The sequence below is a fragment of the Priapulus caudatus genome, unplaced genomic scaffold (assembly GCF_000485595.1).
Source record: "Priapulus caudatus unplaced genomic scaffold, Priapulus_caudatus-5.0.1 Scaffold104, whole genome shotgun sequence".
NCBI classification, from domain to species: domain Eukaryota; kingdom Metazoa; phylum Priapulida; class Priapulimorpha; order Priapulimorphida; family Priapulidae; genus Priapulus; species Priapulus caudatus.
Window position 1 is genome coordinate 280,878 of NW_014577165.1, and position 7,800 is coordinate 288,677.

Here is a 7,800-nt window from a genome sequence, read left to right on the forward strand (position 1 = left end):
CGTTCTGGCCCATCTGAGGTCTGTTGCTACGATTATAAACTAAAATTATCAAGTCGTGCGTAGTAGCACATCTGTTAGGCCAGTATATCGCAGAAACGTAGTTGGTGTACACTGCATTGTTAGGACACGCCCACATATCCGCAGATGGGCGTGGTGGAGCGTGGCGACGGCGGTGGGGGAGGCGGAAGGGGAGGGTGGGCGGAGGGGGCCTAATAGCAAAGTGCAGTTCACTCCTTTGTAACAGTTCAACAAATCCATGTTTAACCCTCCTCTTGAGGGTCAAAAGGTTATCAGCACCTTACTCTTCGCACGGTCAGTGGAAAGCCACATTTCATGGTCCTTTCAATAAAGCCCATAAAAATGGATAGGTTCAACCCAGCTTGAAACAAAAAAGTTCTTTCAGATCGCGTTCGGTCACGGACCTCGTCCTCAGAAATGTCTAAAATCTCCCTGTTGCCCCTATTGACCTTTACCTGTGACCTAACAATTGCTCGGCCACAGTGACGTGGCTTGTTTCTCCTACATGATTGTATACACACTGACGTTATCACGAGCCTAGGTCGAGCGTTTAGATTTGTGCCGCAATTCTGCATTTCTCCCGATATACTTAAGCTTAATGGCAGGGATGTTCCCCTTCTTTTTAACCCTCTTTGACTCTGACCTTTGACCCCCAGTATCGACATACCACTCGTTTCGCATTACCCCCCCACGTCCCGAATATCGTGGACCGTACCGTCGAGCCGTTTAGATTTGTGCCCAAACTGTTGACTGGATCGCACCGACGACCTGAGCACGTACGGAGCGGACGCAACGGACGGACGTATCATGCCGATTCTACAAGCTGCATCGTACTAATCGTCATGATGAGCTAAAAAACAACTTTCGGTTTGCCCCATCACCCGACTTCCAGGCTGAAAAGTTTGGTTAGGTAGGTAGGCTTCTTAATTTTTGAAGGGGTATTTGTTTACAAAATAGCATGGTGTCTACATTTATGCCCGGTGCTGCTTAATTGTGTGCTTGTCTTCGGGGCATTTTATGTTGAACATGTTTTGTTTTGACCCTTCTCCGGTACAGTACTGTATTGCCTACAGATTTTATAATGTCACAGTTATCATAATTTGGTAACAAAATTCAATAAAGATTCAATAATAACAATTTTGAGTTGCGGTCTTCTTTTGGCGGGCTCGGTCGGGTGAGGGCAAACAAACAGTATATTTATTATGGCCCAACGTTACACGTGTCCGAATAAGGATAAGAAGTGAAAACTCTAACCACACGGCACAGGCTACACACAGGAGCAAAGTCTTCACCCAGCCGCCGTACCGTCCACCGGCACTACCATACCACAGACACAAGCAAGGGCTCACACACAGGAGCAAAGTCCTTCCACGCCCGTAGCCGCACCCTCGCATCACCACACTACTCACAACAGAGCTACCAGAGCTTACAACACAGGAGCAAAGTCTTCACCCCGTAGCACGCCACCCTCACCACACTACCACACACACGGCACAGGCTACACACAGGAGCAAAGTCTTCACCCCGTAGCACGCCACCCTCACCACACTACCACACACACGACACAGGGGCTACACACAGGAGCAAAGTCTTCACCCGTAGCCGCCACCGCTCCCCCCTACCCACACGCGCTCACACGCCAGCGGCTACACCACAGGAGCAAAGTCTTCACTGTAATCAAGAGTTCGCCTGTCCTCGCATCAGGTGAATGAATAAGTTACACCTGTGAGACACTTTACCCTGGCTGCATAGCCCAGGAACACTTGAGGGCATGCTTATCTCACTTAACGTCGGCAATCAAGGGCACCTACACTATCCTAGTAGCACTAGCAGACAAATCCTGGTCGAATGATAAATCGCGTGTGACACATAGAGCATTCGATCATTCCAAAAGGCCAACGTTAAACGTGTTCTAATAACGTTCGGTCATTGGCTCGGCTACTGGAATGCCATTAACAGCGAGCCCCATCTCGTTATGAGTAATAAACCACTGAGGAACCACGGCTCTTGTGGTTTATCGATTTTATACAGCAGTCTCAATGTAATATTTCAGACATAAGCATCCCTGGCCGACGCCGGCTGTCGCCCATGGATATCAGCTTGAATGACAAACAATGCTGGAGGGGTAATGTTACAGCAGTAGTAACACTGGAAGAAGCGTCTACAGGACTAACATAGGCCAGATTATAGCTATTAACTATAGTAGGATAGTAATAATCTTCCCGGCAGCAAACTCTTTTACACTGGCAAACTTTTTAAACGTTTTACACTGGGGCTCAACTGAAAATCCTGTAAACAGGTCTCTTTCATGAACGACATAACACTTTTTCCAGTAAACAGTCTATATTATTGTACAATCGCAGTCGTTGCTCATCTTAGAATACTCTTTCCTATATATATATATGCATTCTATGACAGCGGACACATCATGTTTTGAAGAACGAACCAAAGAAGCGGAATGGAAATCATACAGATTATACTAAAGCGCATCTTTTCCCCCAAAACACAAACACAAACACCTTGCTGTCAGTGTTGGAAATCATTAATAAGCGCCGTCAAATATTGTGACCATCATACAACAGAACACATTACTGTGATGTCACTAACAAGTGTTGTTCTGAACATGATAATAGCTACGAATAACCCCACGCTCGCCTGAAGATACTACATCTGCTTTTCCCTTTTTGCCGTCTTCGCTTCTCGACTTTTCTGCTGCTTAAACGGTTATTGTGTGAGCGCGTGTGTGCGTGTGCTGCGCATGTTGATGCATGTATATGTACTAATATCCCTAATTAACAAACGTATGTAAGTTCCGTTTTTGGCGGTGCGTGAGGTGGAGAATGACTTGAGTAGATATACAGCAAACTTTGTCATAACTGCTAGAGCTGAGGTGTGTCGATCTTTTCCTGGGTCCAGCCGACACTATCCTATACTCTCGCACACAAATAGCGGGTGTGAGCGAACTAACGATGTTGTAAACTGTCATATGTGGACACGGGCACGTTAGGCTATTGGCCTGTTCAATATTTATCGTAGACGATTTTTCCTGATTCACGCGGCACACCACCAAAATCTTGTCGGATTATTCACGAAATATCCTGACAACATCAAACATGGTTTGATTTGGAACAGATCACACCGACATCTCACCGATAAAACATATCGTAAGTAAAACTCGTCTTAGGCACCCGCCCTATGCGCCTAATGTCTCCAACATATAGGCGCTGGGAAGGATTTAACTTACACCTTTAACACCGACACCCTATGCCCGGCAAATTATTTGGAGGGCCCCAGACATACATTGGCAAAACGACTGTCCGTGGCCCTCCGGAGCCAAGTTGGTTTCAGCCGTGTTAGCAAGATCTCAAGATCTCAACAAAAGCTTGGCTCTGTATTTGGCGGATCAGGAAATTTCCGATCCATGATTTCCTGCCCTCAACGTTCTTACTTTGCGCTTCTGTTCTTGCCTGATATGATTATTGTATTGTTGTGTGGGGAAATCGGCGAAGCAGTTTTTAAACGCTGCAGAAACGTTCTTTTATGGGCGGCGCTTTATTGTAAGTTCAGTAGATCCTTCAGACGCCCGCCACTGCCTGAAGAAATCTTTCGGCTACTAGGTTTTATGTACTGTTTGCCAACGTTTTTATAACCATTGATCTCTTTAACTTACAAAATTTTATCGTAAGGCACGGCAGCTGCAGCTTGTATTCTTTTTTTTACCTTTTAACACATGAATCCGTGAGCTCCAGACGGCAACGCGTAGTGTGATGTCGCAATAATAGCGCGTCTTGTATCCCCCACGTGAACACGGCACTGAAATGCGTAAGAAAATCTTTTCGGTGTGCTGCGGCATCTTGAGCTCTGGAAAATTTACTCTCCCGACCCCGTTTCGAGATGCCCCCCCACCACTTTCTTCTTTTAAAGTCCGCGCTCTAAAGATAATCTCCTCATTCAATGGGGCCATTTTCTCCAGGCGTGTCTTCCTAACGCCATTGCCGCCCAAACGGGGGCGCTTCTGCGCACCCCGTTTAGTAAACACTCCTCCCACCTGTTTCAATCAGTTGCGCCCCGTTTAAAATACCTCCGCCCCATTTAAAGTTCCACCACATAACAGTTCTGCCAGCGCGGGATCGCATCGTTCAGAAGTACAAAAAAATATTCGACCAGGATACCCGGCGCGTGTATTTTTACAGTACACGCATAGCCACTGCAGACAATACAACATGTCAACCTGTCTCACACCAACACTAACCTGCTTACACCGACATTCGGCTATACTCTTATTATATTACAATCCTCCCCCGGCGTTGTGATGCATTTGCTTAATAGGCGAATATAAAATGAGCAGAGGTGCGCTGCTCAATGTACTTGTACCATGCCTGAACTGGTTTCTGTATCCGTCAGGGCCGGCGGCGTTGCATTGTGGGTAATATGAAAAATCGCGGAACCCTCTATATTCCAACCTGACTTAGTGACTAGCGAAGGTCGGGCATGCGAACACTCACACAGTCCCACGCGTAGCTCCTCGCCCTCGGCCTCGGCTCTGATTACGCTAGATATAATAAATTATAAAAAGCTATACGAACCTAACAAGCGGCAGAATACCTTGCCTTTACTGTGTAAAACGCTCGTATCATTACGAATTACGCAAATATTAGACGTCAATTTGAATACTTCGCTATAGATTCAATGATCCGACTCCACTGATGAAATGATTCGTAAACAGCGCCACCGTGCGGATAGGTTATCAGAATTGTCACTTTTTGTTTGTTTTGTTTTTCTATTGTACCATAGTTTTACATCAACTTGTAAGTTGTAGCCGCCAATTTACGACTATAAACCCATATGATAATCTTCCTCGGCACAAACTTTTTACACTGGGCAAACTTTTTAAACGTTTTACACTGGGCAAACTGAAAATCTCTGTAAACAGGTCTTTCATGAACGACATACACTTTCCAGTAAACAGTCTTATATTGTACAATGCAGTCGTGGCTCATTTAGAATCTTTCCTATATATATATATGCATTCTCTACAGGGACACATCATGTTTGAAGAGAACGCAAAGAAGATGGAAATCATACAGATCTATACTAAAGCACTATTTCAACACAAACACCAAACACCTTGTGTATGTTTGGAAATCATTAATAAGCGCCTCAAATTATTGTGACATCATAAACAGAACACATTACTGTGATGTCACAACAAGTGTTGTTCTGAACATGAATAGCTAAATACAGTGCTGAAATACATCTGCTTTTCCCTTTTTGCTCTTCGCTTCTCGACTTTTCTGCTGTTAAACTGTTATGTGTGAGCGTGCGTGCGTGTGTGGGCATGTAATATGTATAATATCTACTTAAAAAGTATGTAAGTTCCGTTTTGGGGTGGCGTGAGGTGGAGACATGATTGATGATATACACAAACTTTGTCATAACTGCAGAGCTGAGGTGTGTGAGTTTTCCTGGGTCACAGCGACACTATCGTATACTCCGCACACAATAGCGGGTGTGAGCGAACTAACGATGTGTAAACTACCACCTGTATAGTATAGCCATACAGGGCACGAAATTAGCACCGGCCCACCTGCAACTTGCAACATGGTTAACTCGGAGTGCTACCGGTGACTAACCCCCTTACCTACTACCTACCTACTGTAGCATTTACTGTGAAAGCAGCTGCGGGGCCTCAGGGTTACGGAAACGGAGATAGGTACCGCCCTATGCGCCTATGTTCCACATAGGCCCGGGAAGAATTTAACATTAACTTTTAACACCGACATATGCCGGCAAATTATTTGGAGGGCCAGTAACATTGGCAAAACACCGGCCCTCCGAGCCAGTGGTTTCAGCCGTGTTAGCAAGATCTCAAGATCTCAAAAAAGCTGGGCTCTGTTTTGGCGGATCAGGAAATTTCTCGACCATGATTCCTGCCTAAAGTTTTACTTTGGCTTTGTTTTGCCTGATATTGATTATTGTATTAATATGTTGTGTGGGGAAATGCCGCGAAGAGTTTTAACCTGCAGAAACGGTTTGCGCGCTTTATTGTAAAGTTAGTAGACCTTCAGACGCCCGCACTGCATGAAGAAATCTTTTCGCAACTAGGTTTTATGACTGTTTGCCAACGTTTTTATAACCATTGATCTCTTTTAACTTACAAAATTTTACGTATGCAGGCACCAGCTTGTTTTTTTTTTTAACTTTTAAACATGAAGTGAGCTCCAGACGGACGCGTAGTGTGTGTGCAGATAAGCGCGTTTGTATCCGCCCCGTGAACGGCACTGAATGGTAAGAAAATCTTTTCGGTGTGGCTGCGGCATGGCTGAGTGGAACATAATCTCCCCGAGGTTCGAGATGCTCGCCCACCATATTCTTCTTTTAAGAGTCCGTCTAAAGATAATCTGGCCCTATCAATGGGCGCATTGGGCTCCAGGGTTTCCCTCACGTTCGCAAACGGGGCCGCGCCACGACCCGTTTAGGAAAAACTCCCACCTGTTTTCAATGTCGTTGGCGCCTCGTTTAAATAGCTCCGCCCCCCATTAAATTCCCCCACAATAAATAGTTTGCCAGCCGGCGGAATCCGATCGTCAACAGAAGTATAATTCGATCCAGGATACCTCGCGCGTGTATTTTTTACAGTACACCATGCACTGCAGACAATACAACAGTCAACCTGTGCCAGGCACCAACACTATGTAACCCACTCTGGCTTATATTATGATATATCAAGCCACCCAAATCACCGTCTATGGTGTGGTGGCCCGATTTTACGCGATTAATTGTGTACGTGGTAAAGAAAAAGCACGCCCCCCTAAGTTTCCCCCCCCCTCCCCGCTTCCCTCCCCTCCCCTGCTTTGAGAATTTCATCCGTGGGGAGAACCCTTGCCTCTACTTAGCCATGTACCAGCATTTTAGCTTCTAAGTACCTTCAACTCTTATTAGTGTAATTATCTTAATATCTTTAACTGTTACTAATTTGCTTGAAACGGCCATGTGAAAGATAGTCGTGCCATTTTATGTCGGTCTGTACCGTGACATGTTCTACCGTCGTTAATAAAGTTTTTACCTTACTTATTTTTACGTTACCGTACATTTTTTATTTAGTAGCATTAATTGAGCAAATAGCCTGTTTTACCCTGAAGAATATCACGCCATAATTGTATCACCGATTTTACAAATTTGAAATCGAAGTGCAAGCATGAAACATGACGATTGCACAAAAACCCTTCCGGAACCATCATTCACAGGATCTGCGATTATAGTCTGTTCAACAGCTACTAGTTATACTGCGTGCGCACACTACAATTTTCAGAAAAAAGCAAGAGTCGGTGAGTCGTTATCTTTATTTTTGAAAAAAAACAAAAATTTGTGAGGCTGGTAAATTTATGGTGAAGGGTTGGTAAATAAACTGCTGTTGCCAAGACCAACAAGGATCATTCTCCTTTCTTAGAAAACCACTATTATCCTACAACACATTTCACTGACAAAACAAAAATCGAAACTTTCCCGAACAATATCTAAAACTATGTCAGCATTTAACCAACATTCAGTTGTGTTATATCAATCTTAAAGTCATGGTAGACTCTAGGATTTTTATGGCATACAATCTCTAACTTACTGTATAACTCAAATCGTCTATTACCACACGTATTTGTTACCAGATACCTAATATTAATTGTTATATATTAATTACACATCAACGCACGAAAATTTGAACAGCGCACAAGGGTTTCTCCAAGGGCAGCTTTAGGCCTGGCGCCGGCCAGCTATGTTGAGCCCCGC